We start from the raw sequence: 20,181 nt of genomic DNA, 5'->3' as shown, positions 1-20,181 counted from the left end.
GTATAGGTGATTCCCTCGTCCGTAATGGATTGTATTTTATCTTTTACTTTGGTTTTGATTCTGATGTAGCTATAAAATAGCTTCGGTTGATCACTACTTTTATTTATGATATCCTCCTCAAACTGTTTTTGGGCTTCCCTCCTTATTCTTGTATAATCGTTTCTTGCCTGTTTGTAATTATTATATGCCCTTTCACTATTGTGTCTTCTGTATCTATTCCACAACAAGTCTCTTCTTTCTTTTGATTTTATACATTCTGTATTGAATAATTTCAGTATTTTCTTATCTGCTTCTTTGTGCTGTGGGATGTATTTCTGGACTCCTATTTCATAAAATTCACAGAATTTTTTATATACAGCATCTAAATCTTGTCTTCTAAGCTCATTTTCCCAATCAGCTTCTAAGAAATAATTTTTTAGGTCATGATAATTTCCCTTTTTATAGTTTAGACTCTTTTTGTAACTTTCATTGCTGTTAACTATGTCATAAGCTATCCTGAAGTTGCAATTTAGTACTGCATGATCGCTTTTGCTGAATGGTTGGAAGATATATTAAATTGTCAATATCATTTTCTTGCCTAGTAAATATGAGATTTAGCATTGAAGGTACATCGAGTCCTCTTTTTCTGGTGGTTTCCCTCACATGTTGCGTTAGGAAAAACTCTTTGCACGAGATCCAGGAGATTTTGGTCCCAACAGCTTTCTTGGCTAATTATATCTAGAGTATTCTAATTTATATTTGTATTAAAATCTCCAGTTAGTGTAATTGTTTCCGATTTCTCTTCCATTTTATGCAGTAATGCTCTTAAACTATGAATTGTACTCTGTGCCAAGTCCTCATATTCGTCTCTTTCCCATGTGTTTGATGTGGGTGGCATGTACATATTGGCTACAATTACTTTCCCTTCAGATGTGTTGATCTCTACTGCAATCAGTTCTACTTGTGATGGTATATCTAGTTTTATTTCATTGACTTTTAGATTTTTCTTAGTTAATATTATAATTCCTCCTCCTTTTTTTAAATTTCTCTCTCTTCTCCATATATTACATTCCTCTAAGAGTAATATGTCATTTGATATCCTTGGTGTTAATTTTGTTTCAGTTAGGCATATTATATGTGGTTCATTTTCTCTGACATAATCATTCGTCTCTAATAATTTAGATACCATTCCATCCACATTTGAGTACATCAACTTAATCATCTTGTTTATATACTTGTCATGACATGGTTCTACTACCTTCCTCCTTTTATTCCCTCCTGGTTATGTACCACTTTCGTACCTGCAATCTTATTACTTTGTAAAAAAAATGTGTTCTTCTCCTCTGATCTTCCCTCATTTTTTGTTTTTGCTTCCTCCCTCTTCTCTTTCAGTAATTCCAGTTCTTCTTGTGTTAGGCATCGTTTTATCCATACATTTTTGAACTCTTTTTCCATAAGATTCTTTGCATTTTTTAGTATCTCCTCCACAGTGTTTACACTCTGGAAAGTCACCTTTAGAGGTCTTGACTTGCTTTTCTCATATTTCCCTAACCTTTTGTGTTCCTCTATGTCTTTACTACAGATTTCCTCTGTTACTTCTTTCAGTAAGCTCATTACATTTGCCATCTCCTTTTTGTCTCTTGTGATCTTGTTTTTTACTTCTTCCTCTTCTATACCAGTGATTACAAGAGATTTGTTGATATCTACTGAATCTCTGACTAACTTTGGGTTGTTTTGGATTATTCTATTCACTTCCTGTTTAATGCTTTTTTCTTCCACCCTTGTTTCTAAGTCTTTCTTTACTTTCACCATTTCAGCATACGTGGTTTCCACATCATTTTTGTAGCTTTGCACAACTTCATTCACCTGTGTTATCTTCTCAATATCACTGCTCTGGTCTATCAGACTGCTTACTTGCCTAATTGTCTCTGTATCATTTTTGAACTCTTCCATAATACTCTCGTGATTGACTACTGTACTTGCCATTTCACTCATTTTTCCTCCTAAATGTACTCAATTCCTCTGTTAATTCACTGATGGTTGTGTCTTTCTTGTTGACCTCCCTTCCTAGTTTTTCTATTTCTTCCTTTTGCAAGTGCATCTGCTTCTTTATTTCATCAATTTAATTTTTGAAAGCCATCTCTAGTTTGTGTACATGTTTAACCAGTCTATTGTGAGTCTCCATTTCAACCAGTTCTTGGTAGAAATCATCATCTTGCTTTCTACCTTTATCCCTTTTCTTTTCCAAATTTGCTTTACTAAAGTATGTGTCCATTTTGCAATATTAAAAGCACAGAGTACTTACATTCCCTGGGGCAGTTGTAGTCTAAACAAACATCAGCTGACTGAACGCATTCTTTCGCCACTCGGTTCTCTTTTCTGTTTAAACAAGTCTTGTTTAAACTTTTTATTTTTTATTTTTTTTTAAATAATAAAAACCATTTAGTCTAACCTGGTACAGAGCTTGACTCATATAAAGATACTAATTTAGGTAATGCCACTGGCAGTGCTGGCTTGGTGAAGCGCTGTCGGCGAACGTCTTCACTGCTTGGTGTCTCCTGTGTGTGTGTGTGTGTGTGTGTGTGTGTGTTACTCTCTTCCAATTTATCCCAACCTTCTTGCCACTTTTTATTTCTCTTCTTTCCACTTCAGGTGGCTCTGCGCCGAATGACGTCTTATGGTTTCCTGTCACCCAGCCAGCCATTTGCAACGCTGGGTTGTAACCAAATAACTGGCTGCTTTGAAGTCTGCTACTGTATGGTGCCTCAGTTAACCGGGTGGGGAGAAGTGCGGCATCCACACAGGAACCAAACCTCTACACTTTGCTGTGCCTTGCTGTGGTGAGGTGCTGCGCACAGCAAGGGAATATTTGTTGATGACATGAGACATCCATATAGAGGAGCCACTTGCCTGTGGTTCATGGGTCTTGTTGGCAATACAGACCTGGATTACTCAGCAACAACAATAACAACTAACACGGTTCGCAACCCTCTTTCCTCCTCCCTTTCACCATGCCTGACTCCTCCTTCCTCTCCCTCAACCACCCTAGTATCCTGATTCCCTCCTGAGGCTTCCTTACACAAAATATTTCTTACTTTACAATACGTTGTCCTTTAAGTAAGCTTCTAACTGTAATGTCAGATATTTTATCCCACCGGTTGACACCAGTGTAATGTCAGGTTTTGCGATCTTTTCCCGCTTGTTATTGTTCCATCAGTGTAATGTTAGGATTTATAATCTTACCGGATGTTGGTGCTGGTCAACTTACCCATTGATAATACAAATGGTACTCGACTTAGTCTCCCCTCCTTGGTTAATAGAAAATTCACTTCAATAAAACAAAAGGGGGAGGGGGAGGTGTTTTTACTTGGTATGTTAAAGGATAATTGTTTAAGATAGTTTTGGTAGCGTTTGTAGTTTTCGGCCGAGTCGAGATTAAGTCAGTACCACGTGTGGTCGTCGTTCCCAAAGAGGAGGAATCTTGAATTGGAAGGGAGTGAGTTAGGCAGGAGAGGACATAATTGCTTTGATTGGGTATAACAAAAAAAAATGACATATACTTTACTTCAATAATTCTATACTGGTTTTCAAAAGACATTTTTAATTACATGACCTTTAGTCATATGAAAAAGACTTGTACATTAAAGCCATGGTTTGGGTGATCATTCCTACAACATTGTCACCAGGTGAAACAATTTGGTACATACAAGCGTTTTCTGAGGTCATCGTACCTTACTTTTTATTGTCAGTTATTTTTGGGCTCGACAATAGCCTCAAGACTGGAACATTAATGAGCTTGGGTTATCTTTTCGGGCTGGCATAGCCTCAAACCAATAAAAATAATCACTCGTGCTCTATTTCGCCCGTATAGTATACTCTCATCATGCAATTCACTATAATTCACAAACACTATCAATTCATAAATATAAATAGTTCATAATCATCATTAATGCATAATCCCCCAAAATACATAATCACTCGGGCTTGTGTAGCCTCGAGGAACAACTCAAAATCGCATAATCACCAAGAATACATAATCACTCGGGCTTGTTTAGCCTCGAGGAACACTCTAAATCACATTATTGCTCACAACCACTAAGCTCCCTTCCACGCTCCTAATTTTCTAACATATTAATATAAGAGAAAGAAAACGGTTAATGAATTTGGATTTCTCCTTTCCGTTAGAAGATCACATCACTTTTTAAATTTCTATTCCTTATCTACAAAAAAAAAGAAGTTTACTTGATAGATCAATAATACCATTTCAACTACATTCGGTTTATAAAATAATTCATGGGTAGTACAAGTGTGTATGTAAGAGTCTATGGGCAATACCACGAGAAGGCCTCGTGCACACTCTGACGTCGCCGGTGTCTGGGGACTGAACCAACGTCCATTACACATGATGTTTGAGCAGCGAGTCTACGTTAAGCTTTTAACAATATTACTTCACATGGTTCACGCCAAGTAAGGATTAAACAAGGAAAAGGTGGGGGGGGGGGAGGAGAAATGTGGACAGCTCACCTGAACCAACGTCCATTACACACAATGTTTGAGCAGCGAGTGAGCCTCCCCGGGCACGCCAGAGACGCCACTGCTAGATCAAATGAGATGGTGTTTTTGCAATATGGTGGGTTTTAATTCTCTTCACTATTTATTTAGTAGTGTACACATGACGTTAGGACTTTTGATTGGATTGGGGAAAATTTGAGGTTCAATCCTTACTTAATTTAAATACTGAATTTACCACTATCCCGCCTTGAATTTGGGGCAGCTTATGCCATCTAGTGACGGCTAAGGCAAGCGGGACTATTAAATCCTCACAAATGACATTATTTAGGCCTTTTTGACTGTTAATCTTACATATTTGGGTTCTAGCAGCTTCATTAGTAAGCATTTCACAACTAGGATATGTAGAGAATTGTATACCCATCATTACTCTGTTTAAGGTTTAAAACTTGGCGCCCAACAACGACGCATAACAAGAAGAAAGACTGCTCGCATATGTTATTCATTACTCGACCAGATGGAGGAATTCCCATATCTCAACATTCACAATTACATCACCCAATGCATAGATACAGAGATGCATACATATAAAAATAAAGTTAACCCTACATCAATCATTAACATATGAATTACTACTTAGGACAGGAATTTATAGACTAGTATTCAGATTACACCCTATCTAACTTAGAAATTACAGTACCTCTAAACACATACATGAATACTAAATTTGTGGCACTACATAATATCTTTAGCCCTTTTCCTTAACTACAGGATCATTATCTCCATTCTCTTCCCCTATTACCTCTGTACTTACCGAACAGAAGCTGAGATTCGAAAAAAAAAAGTTCTGAAATATGTAACAACCTTCAGGTTCTTATATTATGCTGTTTACATAGTAACATTAAACACAAACCACAATGAATGGTGTCTTAATTGGAACTTAATAGTCGGTGTAGAAAGCCTCCTATAATGTAATATAATACTAACGGACAATATCAACAGAATTAAACCTGTGCGTCAGGGTCTAAAATATCAGCCATTTAGACCACATCAAACAATTGAATGCCATACAGTGTTACCAGATCAAAAGTCTCGTGGCACGCAGGATGATAGAGACAAACTTCTGCTGTCGACAGTACAAACCTCCTACCACCCATATTAATATTTTCTACCTTTCTTACTCAACCGTACTCTCTTTTCCTGATTCCCATTTGCTGCTGTCTTTACAATTCCTCTACCTTCCCTACCTCCTCAACACCCTCTTTCACGCACAACGGTATCTACCTTTTGAAGATGGACGCATAACGATGACGCCAAATTTGTATGTATTAAAAGAAACCCAATGGAGGAAATAAAACGTAAACTTAATTGAGTTGTGGATGACGTCAGTGCTGTAGCAGGATTGAAATTAATAAAATCTGTGAGGGACTGTTGTCTGCCCATTGTTATGGCAATGTGAAAACAGACAAGCCAGGGAACTCCCTCATACTCGTAATCAGTCAAATACCCACACCAACACACAGGCTTGCCAAGTGGTTATATGAGCTACTGATGCCCCTCATCCCTGGTGACTACCTTCTGTCCTTTGCTACTGTACTGGTTCCTTTGACCTCCTCAGTAACTCCGACCCTGTAGATTTGGTTGCGTTCTTGGATGTGGAAAGTTTGACAAACGTGACAAACGTCCCCGCCGAGAGCATGGTAACGTACATTCTGAATGAGATTTACCCCCAAAATGATTTCCTCAAACTTGACCCACTGAAGACGACTCTAAAACCTTTTCAAAAACCTGCACAAATGTCTGTCCTCATGATAGGATCAAAGAGTATAGAGAAAGATAAGAGGGGACAGTCACGCGAGTCTCAATGGGAAAAGTGTAACCCCGGAAATGGTGGCGCCACCCGACGGCAGGCGTGGAAACTGTGATAGCAGTCGATTGTGCTGGCTCACACCACACCAGTGTTTAAGGCGAATGTTAGCACTGATGTGGATTGTAACAATATCTTAAGGACCATTATAGCCTATATATATAAAGCGATGCACTAACTTGGAAATCTTACTAAATATTCTGCAGGAAAAAATTAGTAAATAAATACAAATAAGAGTGGCGCTAGGCACTGACAGCTCATACCTCTCGACTTGACACATTGGCCTCTGACTGGTTTATATCTTCATTTAAAACTCCTGGCACTAAATCAGGTGTCATTCAAAAGGTTCAGACGTAGGGAGTAAATTAATGAGATATATCAGGCCAGTCTATTAAGAAACTGAAACTCTCTATTGCAAATAAATAATAACAATAGTGTGTCTGGAGCAGCATTAGCATTATTTTAAGAAAATATCTGTTGCCTGCATGTACAGCTGTGAATGCAGGCAGAGGGAGCATGTATATGTTCCCCAGTTTTACATCCTAACTTAACCTAACCTAACCTATCCTTCTAACCTAACCAAACCTTATTTAACGTATCCTTGGGAATATAGGATCCAGGGAACATAGGGATGACCCCCAGAGAGAGAGAGAGAGAGAGAGAACGGAAGGGTTACTAGTAAATTATCAGAAAAGAAATGTATAATAGTGATGAATATTATACCCGTAGTTGAATATTATTTCTTGGTTCAAATTACTCTGTTAAAGATTTCAACCTCTCCATATTAACAATCATGGAATAATGATAACGGCAATGCCAGTATTAATCAAAGCACTTTTGCTGCATATGAGGAATTATTGTACCAACAATGTATTTCTTTTACAATAAGAAACAATAATTGCAACTTTTTGGAGGGAGGTTGTAATGCCAAACCTTTGATGGCTTTAAACCAATGGTTTAAACCAGGGGTTCCCAACCTGGGGTAAATTACCCCAAGTGGGGTAATTTGGTCTTTTGTGAAGGGTAATGGGGGAGGTAACAAAAAAAGAAAAAATCTAAAAATCATACCAGTTATGATAGACTTCGGTCCTATACTAAAATTCAGAGATGAATGTTTAAAGTCATGTTTATTTGGTATCAGTGTTAATAATAAAAATAAATTACTCCTTGCAATAACCCTCTTGGTTTTAGCCTAACCTTTAATTAAGTCCTACATTCAAACTAAAATCTAGGCATCAAAATGTTAAGCAGCTAAAATGCAATTGTGGAAACATAAGCAATGAGGGGTAATGAGTGAAGAGAGGTGTGGAAAATGGGGTAATGGGTAAATAAAGGTTGGGAACTCCTGGTTTAAACCAAGCAATTTTTTTTTTTTTTTAACTAAATCACTCTCTCTCTCTCTCTCTCTCTCTCTCTCTCTCTCTCTCTCTCCTATAACTAAATTTAAAAAAAAAAATCATTTGCAAAATTAAAAGAGGCCTTCCATGTTTTACTAAACCTTAACTTAGTGATTAGAAAGCATGTGAGACAAGTGTCGCTGATAAAAGCTGATAAATGCGTGTGAGACAAATGTAGCTGCCTGATAAAAGCATGTGAGACAAATGTAGCTGGCTGATAAAAGCATGTGAGACAAATGTAGCTGGCTGACAGAAGCTGATAAAAACATGTGAAACAAGTGTAGCTGGCTGACAAAAGCTTGCTTTTAGGCTAAATCAGGAACCATATTTTCACCTTTTTAATGTCCGACTTCATGAACTGGTTGTCTTCGAAGTGCTCAGCACAAAGAACACAACTTCTTAACAGAGTCGGATATTCTCCCCAGATCTGCCCTCCTCGAATTCTGGACCCATCTCCTTGACCTCTAAGTTAACAACACTCAGTAACTATAGTACTCTATACATAACACACTGAGAAAGTACAGTACATAGCATGAGCAACATAAAAGAGCCTGATACCCTACAACGCTCAGTAACCACTTGTAGTGTCTAGATAAATCACGGTGAAATAACCTCTTCATTACCAAAGCAGCAATGAGAGAATAACCAACCAGATCAACATTTCCAATCATTTCATCAGCGTGAACTTAGTTTCGATAATATGTCTATCTATCTATCCATTGCCAGAAGCCTCAATCCCGTTCGGGGTGGCCACAAACAAATCGCCTCCACGTCGCCCTGTCCCCCACCATTTCACTGCCCCGCTCCCAACTCACACCCCCCTCTCTCATATACCCCTCCACCCCATCCCTCCATCTCATCCACGGCCTCCCCCTCCCTCTTCCTCCCTCCACCTCACTCACATACACTCTCTTCGTCAGTCTTTCACCCTCCATCCTCTCCACATGGCCAAACCACCTCAGTGTATTCCTCCTAACGCTTCCTATCACATCCACATCCACACCACAACGCTCCTTTATAACCTCATTTGTCAGCCTGTCTCTCCATGTGACTCCACAGGCTCCTCTTAAATAACTCATTTCCACTGCTCTCACTCTTGACTTGTGTCCTTCCAACAATGTCCAAGCTTCACTTCCGTACGTTAGAGTTGGTATCACAATACTGTCATGTAGTAACTTTTTCACTTCCATGCTCACTTCCTTACTTCTTATCACTGTTTTCAAGGAACCAGCAACCTTTCTTCCCTGCTGTACCCTTTCAGGCACTTCACCCGCCAAACCTCCATCCTTACTCATCACACTACCCAAGTAGGTACTTAAACATACTCACATTTTCCAATTCCTCACCATCCAACCTCGCTGTACATTCAGTGACTTCACCTCTCTCAAAGACCATCACTTTGCTCTTCCCTACATTCACCTTTAGATTCCGTTTCTTACACACTCTCCCAAACTTATCCACCAAGCCTTGCAGCTCTCCTTCGTCTTCACTCACCAACACAGTATCATCTGTAAACAACAGTACAGGGAGTTTCCAAACACTACCCTCTCTCACCAGGGCCACTCCAAAATCCACTACCCTACCTTGTACCTCTTTTATTACTCCATCCACGTACAGATTGAACAACCATGGATACATGACACATCCCTGTTTCAACCCAACCTTCAAAGGGAAAAATTAACTCAGTTCACCATCAACACGCACTGCAGCCTTAGCACCATCATACATACTCTTCACAGCATTCAACAACTTCCCATCTACTCCATATAATCTTAATACTTTCCACAATCCTTGTCTATCCTCCCTCTCATATGCTTTCTCCAAATCCATGAAAGCCACATACAACTTCTTTCCCTTGTCTAGAAACTTTTCCACTAAAGATCTAAGAATGAATATCGGATCTACACAGCTTCTTCCCTTCCTAAAGCCTCCCTGTTCTTCTCCAACTAATTCCTTTGTTCTTTCTCTAACTCTGTCAATAAGTATCCTAGCATACACTCTTCCCATTATACTAAGAAGACAGATGCCCCTATGATTACCACACACTTCTTTTTCCCCTTTTCCTTTGTACAAGGGAATAATTATACCTGACTTCCAATCCTCCGAGACTCTACCTTCCTCCCAGGCCAATCTGCACATCTTCCACATCCATTCTACTACAATCTCTCCCCCATACTTCAGCATTTCACCACACACTCCATCAATTCCTGGGGCTTTCCCCAATTTAACTTTCTTCATTGCTTCCACAACTTCTATCCTACTGATCTCTTCCTGTCTTCTCACCTCCCTCCTTCTCCCAGCCATTCCCCGGCCTCTTATACTCGCATTTCTTCCATCCTCTATGTTCAACAATTCTTTAAAGTGTTCTCTCCATCTGCTCACTTTTTCTCCCTTCTCCACTAATAATCTACCATTTTTATCTTTCACTCCCCTGATAACTACACTTCCACCCTGTCTTACTCTTTTCACCTCTTTCCAGAACATTTTCTTTCAGTGCCTCCACTTTACACTCAAGTTCCTTCCAAATTCCTCATCCGCTCTCCTCTTACTCTCTCATACTAATCTTTTCACCTCTCTCTTTCTTTCTACATATAACTCTCTCTTCCGCCTCTCAACTTCTTCCACGCCCCTATTTCTCATCCATTCATTGTATGCTTTCTTCTTTTGTGCCACAGCCTGTCTCACCTCTTCATTCCACCACGCTGTTCCTTGCACACCCCTCCGTCTTCTCTTCATCCCACACACCACATCACATGCTGCACATATTTCTTCTGTAAATATCCTGCACACACCTTCCACGTCCCCCATCTGCTCCAATTCATAATTTCCCAATCGTTCCTCCACTTCGCTCTTATAGTCTGTTTTTTTCTCATCCTCTTGTAACCTTTTCACTCTCCTTACAATTACTCCTTCTACCATTTTCGTGGGTAATAAAAACAGCATAGCTATTACAAACTACCTGGTAAATACAGCACTTGTCTTTAACCGTTGTAAAGTTTTCTATATGGTAATACATTAACGTTTAATACTAATTTATGGCTACAATGATAATGTTTTAAACTTCTTTTCCGTTTCCTGTGTACATGTATTCACTCCTGTCAGTCATTTATTTAGAGGCAAGATGTCCTAACCCACACATAACCTACAGTATATGCAATGGTGTAGTGGAAGTGGTTTATAAGGAAATAGTATTCCCCCCACTATTTTTATAAGGAAAATTTCATTACCCAATATTTCCATAAAGAGAAAAGTATTCCCTCCCTATATTCATAAAGAAACTGCATTCACCTGCTAGTTAAATAATGAAAACTGCATAATCTCCATTATTTCCATAAGATAAACAATAGTCCCCACAATTTCCCTAAGAAAAATAGCATTCGCTCACTATACTTATTAAGGAAACCTGGATTTCCCCAATATTTCCATAAGGAACACTGCATTCACCCACTATATTCATAAGGAAAACTGCATTCCCTCACTCTTTTCACAGAGTGTGGTGTTCTACAATAATCATGGATGAAGCATACACAACAAATTTGTTAAGCCCCACTCCATTGTAGTAGTCTTATGGGGTCAAATCAAACATAAAATAATGCTATAAACAGCATTAAAACGTTGTCTGTTATAATGATTAGTTAGCACTAAGACCAAACTAAAATGCGTGACTTAAAGAACAATGCCCCCGAAATATACCATAGTGCCCCCAACAATGGGGCAAGCAAAATACAGCTAGGTATGCCCAAGAATGTACAGACACCCCCACACGGACCCCACGGGATAGCCGCCACCAGTCAGAACCACTCCCGGCAACAGCGACATATGTCAGCCCGGGCCGTGCGCCCCTATGTCACGCAGCCACCACGCCGTCGCCGCCGTAGGAAAAAGACACTATCTTCACGGAGTGGGATTGTTGAACCAGCTAGGGGTGGAGTTGTCACAGACACTCCAGACGGCACCCCTCTTCGTGAGACGGCCTATTGTTGCTCCGAAAGTGCTCCGGTAGAGACGGCCTATTGTCGCTCCGAAAGTGCTCCGGGAGAGACGGCCTATTGTCGCTCCGAAAGTGTTCAGGTAGAGATGGCCTATTGTCACTCCCGCCCTCGTGAGACAGCCTATTGTCGCTCCCACCCTCGTGAGACGGCCTATTGTCACTCCAAAAGTGTTCAGGTAGAGACGGCCTATTGTCGCTCCCCTCCTCGTGAGACGGCCGATTGTTGCTCCGAAAGTGTCCCAGTAGAGACGACCTATTGTCGCTCCCTTCCTCATGAGACGATCTATTGTCGCTCAGAGGGTACACAGAAAGAGGCAAGGAGTGAGACGTCACTATGGCAGGAGACTAGAGCCCAGGCCTCCCATCCCAGAGTGACCCAGACAGGCCTCACAGCCTCCCCTGGCCTCTGCTCCCTACGTCTGGCTTTAGAGCAAATGCACCTGACGGGCCCCAGTGGAAGTCGATGCCGCAGCCCTCCTCTGTCGGCGCCCCTAGACGCTGAAGACCGCGGTCCGCAGTCTCTCTCAATTCTCCCCAGGACACCCGGGAGCGATCTCCCTACGCTCCCATGACGCCGTAAGGTTCCCACTACAGGCGAGACTTACAACAGACGTTCCTGGAGCTATTCGGCCCCAGTCCCGAGGGCCACACTCCTGAGCCCAGCCCAGAAGCCACGGGTAGCCCAGGATGCGAGAGGACACCCTTACGAGTTGTCCCGTGCTCTCTTGGCATGCCTCACATTGGCGGTGCCCCTAGCCCGGCAGGATCGCCGACGGCATGTTCCCACCTATCCCCATGATGAATTCTTGTGATGCTGCAGTACGAGTGATTTAGGTTAAGTGTGATTTCCCCTAGGATAGTATTGTGCAGTGACTTAGTATAGTGAATATCGGGGTGAGTAAGATCACAGTGAGAAACTAAAGGACGAGTGTGTGGAACAGGATCTGTTGAACTATATTTATGAGTGACGTCCCTTACATACAATTAGTAAGCCTGTGCCGCCTGGAGATTCCTCTGTAGTGACATACCCCTATTACTGTGAGCTCTAGAGGAATATTGTGAAAGGGAGTATTAATGGTATTCTCTCCCTCCCCCACGCTACCCATAAATCTTGTTTATCACTCTCTCTCACTCCAATATCCCGAGTAAATGTGAATCAAGAATAAAATCAGTTACAAAGTCCTTTGGCTAGTGGAAACCATATAAACTTCACAGCTAATATCTGCCGCTCTCCAGTATTACCATAACTTTCCCCTAGCCGTCACAAGTCACTCCCCGCACCCTCCCCTATCTCCTCCTTGTGAGACTCACCCCACCCTGCGCCCCCCGCATGCCTATATTCACTGCACCCTTAATACACTAGGATTGATTGTGTTGTCATTACTGTCAGAGAAGCAAGTATCCTGCGAGATACCCATATCCTAGATAAGGTTTTATATTGCTATGTATTGTGCTGTAATATCTGCTGACTTGTCCTGTGTCTGATTGTGGTAATACACATGTAAAGGTTGTTGCCTAGAGTTTTTGTGTCCAGCCTCTCTTTATTGGACTAAGCTCCGGTCTCGAAAGAGGACCCCACTCCACGTTAGGTGTAATAGGAACGAGAAGTCGAGCCTAATTTCACCTAGCATTACACAAACCATTTTCTTTAGCGGAATACTCCTGTGTTGTAGCACCAAGTTCGTGCATGCAAAAAGTACCCCATGCACAAAATGCCCCATACCAAGGCTGGGGATATGGTACAGGGTGCTTTGTGTACAGGGTCACATGCACAAAGTTAGTGTACGCACAATGTACCATATGCAAAAGTAATTTACACCACATCCCTGTCTTTCGGCATTTTATTACAAACTGGTGACTTCCCTTCATACTTGGAAGGACAGCCTGTATGGAGAAATCTGATCGTTTCTCTGCCTGACATATGGGACCACCTATTAAGGATTATATGCACACAGACCAGGAATGTGGTATAGGATACTTGGTGCACTGGACACTTTCGTTCAAGCATGAACTTTGTCCATGCAACAAAGGGTTATCTAGCAGAAGTTCTCTTATATCTTTCTCCATCATGTGCTTGGAAAGATGTGCGCCTAGGCCATTTCTCGTGGACGCTATGGACTAGGATATTATTATTATTATTATTATTATTATTATTTATTTATTTATTTTTTACATGCATCTTGCTCAAACTTCCGGGAGTGGTCAGCTCGTGTGTGTGTGTGTGTGTGTGTGTGTGTGTGTGTGTGTGTGTGTGAAATATATGCATGGAAATACCCTGTACTATGCAGGGGGTTTCAAACTGGGATGGGTAAGCCATCAGGGGTACAATGGAGAGTTTCCAGGGGTAACTTTGAAGGCTGTTGAAAAATCTATACAGAATATAATACTTTCAGTAATATAATTCACGAGATAATTGTTGTGAACTGAGAAACTAGTTTCCTACACATGCATATAAATCCCATTCCGATACAATACTGAGTTTCATAATTAAAATACTGTGTTATCACTGACACAGTGTTGCAACAGTTGGTTAATACATGACATGAGTAATTACCATCTGTTATTCTATAACACCTATTCTGTTATCAGTCTATAATGTATTACTGCTGATGCAGTAGCAGTCTAATTCAGTGCATCAAAATGGAAGTACAAGTAGATGATGTGCTAACTAGGGCGGTACTTGTAAAATTAAGTTAGAGAACCCCTGTCCTATAGTAATGTAAGAAAACCAGTGTTTTTGTAAAGATTTTCAGCACTGCAGTAGGTATCAGCTTGACAACGGTAATAATAATAATAATAATATGATTTTGCTTGTCAATGCTGTATAGCTACTGTCAAACAGTATGATAAGTCTAAGGCAATAAGCCAACCATAACAAAGAAGACAGGCTATCAGAGGTCTGATGAACCGTAATCTCACTTTTACATTACTTATCCTTTGCTGAGACTACGCCACTGCCTATGTTGTACTGTGCAACGTTATAACAGATGTTTCTATAAGAGTGGATAAAAAAAAGATGTACTATTGGCTCCAGAAAAACGCAGCCTTAGCATTGGTCCCTGGCTGAATGTTACATGGTGGCACTGTCGGTTGTGGTCAGGGGTATGATGATAATTTTCATACATTGTCTTGAGCTTCTAACTGCTTTAAATCACTGTGAAACTATTCTTCTTCAACCATACCATAACCTGACTGATAATCTGGTTAATTTAATAAGATGGAAGGGAAATTGACAGGGGGTTCGTAGTTGTAGAGAAGGAGGGAAGGATGAGGGAAAAGGGTGAGGAGGAATGTTGTGGTATTTGTGCTGGAGCCACGGGAAACCAATTAAAAAGTAAGTTTTCCCCTGTGAATAAACTACGGTTAATAGACAGGTTCATCATAGGTCCAAAAAGAGTATAGTTATATAATAAGTCAAACCTGAACACGATCAAAAAAAAAAATGTGATCAACATACCCCTGGCAATCGCGGGTTGTGTTCTCAGGCAATTGCCTAGACCACAAACTCTTAAAACTTGCCAGTTCTCACCGGATAATTTAATTGAATACTTTAACCTGTTGCATCCCGCTGACATATATATACGTCCACACGTTTTGTCACTGTCAGTTCCGTTGATGTATATAAACCCGCATCAATTGCAAGGTCCCTAATTTGTATAATTTTCAATTTTCGCGTGTGATTTTTGGTACGTATACACGGGACACCTTCTTCTACAAGATGCCAGGCAGGGACAATGCCTTACCCCGCATGACCTCCCCCCCCACGCACGCCATTGTCTCGGCAATTCACCTGTTACCAGTTACCTGGCCAGAAAAGACATATCGTGCCACGGTATGAAATTCAAGGCCAGATTGATTCCCCAATCGATGATAATGTGGAGGACAAAGTTTACATAGCATTAGAGGAGGAAATAGTCAGAAATGATGATCAAGTAATGTGCAAAAAAAGGTCAGTTATGTTGTGTTTGGTGAGTGAAACAATGCTTTTATTGCCTATATTACTGTGTGAAAATCAATATGCTCTGATACTACATATAAATTCATACCAAATAAATAAATAAATACCTTTTATGAGTGGTGTGGAAGTTTTTTTTTTTTTTTTTATGTGAGGAAGAAGGAACCAAAGGCCATGAGCCCGCAGTAACAGTTCCCTCCAAGAGAAAAACAAAATACAGCTCATTTTCATTGGAGCCAGCCTGATGGAAAACCCAGTAAGGTAAGGGTAACTGGTACCTGTCTCGAGTATTTTAACCCTCAGGTGAGTGATTTCTCTATGAATTTTCAATGTTTCTCACCAAAAGTGAAGGTTTGAGCAAAAAAAAAAAAAAAAAAAAAAAAAATCCAAAACTGGTCGGGATTGGGGGGAGTCAGTGGTGGAAAATCGGTCGGGATGGGGCGGGTTAAACGTTGGTCAACTAAAGTACTTCCTTTTATGTACTTCAAGTAACACTGGAGTCACAAGTAAAATATTATTAACATATCTACTCACGACCCTGAGGAAAAGATGCTCATTATGATAAATAAAAGGAAATCACCAAAGTAACCCCTTACTCCTGTATGTAATACATCTTATGAATGTCCCTATTTTATAATATATAGTGTAACTTATGCTTATCAAGACGCATGTGGTCGCACCCATTTGTGTAGGCATAGTGCAGCCACACCAACTAATGTACGATCACTAACTGTATGTAACTGTATTGGCTGAAGAGGGTGTGTAGCAAGACCCATCACTTTTTGTTGTATAAACACACTGTATACATTTTCTATCTATCTATCTATTGCCAGATGCCTTAATCCCGTTCAGGGTGGCCACAAACAAATCGCCTCCACGTTGCCCTGTCCCCCACCATTTCACTGCCCTGCTCCCAACTCACACCCCCCTCTCTCATATACCTCTACAATCCATCCCTCCATCTCATCCTCGGCCTCCCCCTCCCTCCCCCTCTCCACCTCACATATATACACTCTCTTCGTCAGTTTTTCACCCTCCATCCCCTCCACATGGCCAAACCACCTCAGTGTATTCCTCCTAATGCTTCCTATCACATCCACATTCACACCACAATGCTCCTTTACATCCCCATTTATCAGCCTGTCTCTCCATGTGACTCCACAGGCTCCTCTTAAATAACTCATTTCCACTGCTCTCACTTTTGACTTGTGCCCTTCCAACAGCGTCCAAGCTTCACTTCCATATGTTAGAGTTGGTATCACAACACCGTCATGTAGTAACTTCCATGCTCACTTCCCTTTTTCTTATCACTACTTTCAAGGAACCAGCAACCTTTCTTCCCTGCTGTACCCTTTCAAGCACTTCACCCTCCAAACCTCCATCCTTACGCATGACACTACACAAGTACTTAAACATACTCACACTTTCCAATTCCTCACCATCCAACCTCGCTGTACATTCACTGACTTCACCTCTCTCAAAGACCATCACTTTACTCTTCCCTACATTCACATTTAGACTCCGTTTCTTACACACTCTCCCAAACTCATCCACCAAGCCTTGCAGTTCCCCTTTGTCTTCACTCAACAACACAGTATCATTTGCAAACAACAGTACAGGGAGTTTCCAAACACTACCCTCTCTCACCAGGGCCACTCCAACATCCACTACCCCACCTTGTACCAGTTTATTACCCCATCCATGTACAGATTGAACAACCATGGAGACATGACACATCCCTGTTTCAACCCAACTTTCAAAGAGAAAAATTCACTCAGTTCACCATCCACATGCACTGAAGCCTTAGCACCATCATACATGCTCTTCACAGCATTCAACAACTTCCCATCTACTCCACATATTCTTAATACTTTCCACAATCCTTGTCTATCCACCCTGCAATATGCCTTCTCCAAATCCATGAAAGCCGCATACAACTTTTTTCCCTTCACTAGAAACTTTTCGACTAAAGATCTAAGAATGAATATCTGATCTACACAACCTCTTCCCTTCCTAAAGCCTCCCTGTTCTTCTCCAACTAATTCCTCTGTTCTTTCCCCAACTCTGTCAATAAGTATCCTAGCATACACTTTTCCTATTACTCTAAGAAGACAAATGCCCCTATGATTACCACACACTTCTTTTTCCTCTTTTCCTTCATACAAGGGAATAATTATACCTGACTTCCAATCCTCTGGAACTCTACCTTCCTCCCAGGTCAATCTGCATATCTTTCACGTCCATTCAACTACCATCTCTCCCCCATGCTTCAACATTTCACCACACACTCCATCAATTCCTGGGGCTTTCCCCAATTTAACTTTCTTCATTGCTTCCACAACTTCTCTCCTACTGATTTCTTCTTATCTTCTCACCTCCCTTCTTCTCCCAGCCATTCCCCAGCCACTTATACTTGCATCACTTCCATCCTCTATGTTCAACAATTCCTTAAAGCGTTCTCTCCATCTGCTCACTTTTTCTCCCTTCTCCACTAGTAATCTACCATTTTTATCTTTCACTCCCCTGCTAACTTCACTTCCACCCTGTCTTACTCTCTTCACCTCTTTCCAAAACATTTTCTTACAGTCCCCCCAGTTTACATTCAAGTTCCTTCCAAATTCCTCATCCACTCTCTTCTTACTCTCTCTTATTAATCTTTTCACCTTTCTTTCCTTCTACATATAACTCTCTCTTCGGCCTCTCAACTTTTTCCACACCCCTATTTCCCATCCATTCATTGTATACATTTTTCTTTTGTGCCACAGCCTGTCTCACCTCTTCAGTCCACCACGCTGTTCCTTGCACCCCCCTCCGTCTTCTCTTCATCCCATACACCACATCACATGCTGCACATATTTTTTCTGTGAATATCCTGCACACACCTTCCACGTCCCCCCTCTGCTCCAATTCATATTTGCCCAAACGTTCCTCCACTTCTCTCTTATATTCTGCCTTTTTCTCATTCTCTTGTAACCTTTCCACTCTCCTTGCAAATACTCCTTCTTCCCGTCCTTCCCTTCTTCTATTTCTCCATATTAGTTGGATCTTGATTCTGGCCACCACCAAGTAGTGGTCAGAAAGTCCACTTCCCCAACCTCTATAAGCTCTTGCATCCAATACACATTTTCACATCCTTTCATCCACACACACATAATCAATCATTGCCTTCCTTTCATTCAGTTCACCACCTATCCTTCTCATCACTCGCCATGTATACCTGTGGATCATTTGTGCCTGAATAGGGTATTGGCTATCACCAACCCCCTCCCAACACAAATGTCCACTAATGCACTGCCATTCTCATCTGTCTCAGCAGGCACACCCCACTCACCAACTATTCCATCCACCTTCACATTCGCTACTTTACCATTCATATCACCAATCAAAAACACTCTCTCATTCCTTCCAAACTTTTCCATGCACACTTCCACATTTGTCCAGAACTCTTCTCTCACTCTGCTTGCACGATCTTGCTTTGGCGCATACACGCACACAATCACCCACATTTGTATTCCAATTTTCAATCTTACCCTCACAATCCTTGACCCAACTGATCCATACTCTCTTATGTTCTTCCATCTTTTACCTACAACTGTACACACTCCTTCTTTTGGCCTCTCATTCTCACCTACTCCTGCACATATACCCCATCCATACTCCCATTTTCTCAACCTCTCACCTCTCCATTTAGTTTCAGTTACTCCACATACTTCAACTTTCGCACCTTCAAGCACCTGGACAATCTTTCTCTTTCACCTCATCATTCACACCTCTTACATTCCATGTTCGAATTACCATGTCCTTTGTCCGGTCTTTGGTTGTCTTACATTTTATACATTTAATATTTGAAAAAAAATCAAAAGTACATTAGATACCACCTTATTTCCGGGACAACCCTTGTTCTTTGCTCAATCCATCAATGTTCATGCTCTCTCATTATTTGAATGAAATGAAAAATTCATATCCATATATCTACAGTATAGCTGAAAATAACATAAAGTAAATTGACTCCGGGATTTTAGTAGACCTCAGGTGAAGACTGTATCTAGTGATGTGCTTGTCCCGTGAAAGGTATTCTGGTTGGCACAATTAATGTATATTGTATACAGTCATCCCACGTCCAGGAGGATGACGTCACAAGGTTTCCCAGAGAGAGAAAACGAGAAGTAAAGGGATAACTCAAGTGTGACAAGTATACCCTGCCCAGCCGGTGCTGACAGCTGGAGCCAAGAAACGTTTGAATTAAGGCTGCTTATTGGTTAATGCAGCACTGAGGAGAGTGGTAAATCTACAGCTCTTCTTATTTTAACATATATACATATATATATATATATATATATATATATATATATATATATATATATATATATATATATATATATATATATATATATATATATATATATATATATTCACTCTCATCTTAAATGTCGGGACCAACCGCCTAGCCCCGGGCTCCTACGCTCCTCATGGGGCAATGTAG

Source organism: Coenobita brevimanus, chromosome 15 (assembly GCF_032717465.1).
Source record: "Coenobita brevimanus isolate Jiangsu-jjx chromosome 15, ASM3271746v2, whole genome shotgun sequence".
NCBI lineage: Eukaryota > Metazoa > Arthropoda > Malacostraca > Decapoda > Coenobitidae > Coenobita > Coenobita brevimanus.
The sequence above is the reverse complement of the archived record's forward strand: the minus strand, read 5'-3'. Positions refer to the sequence as shown.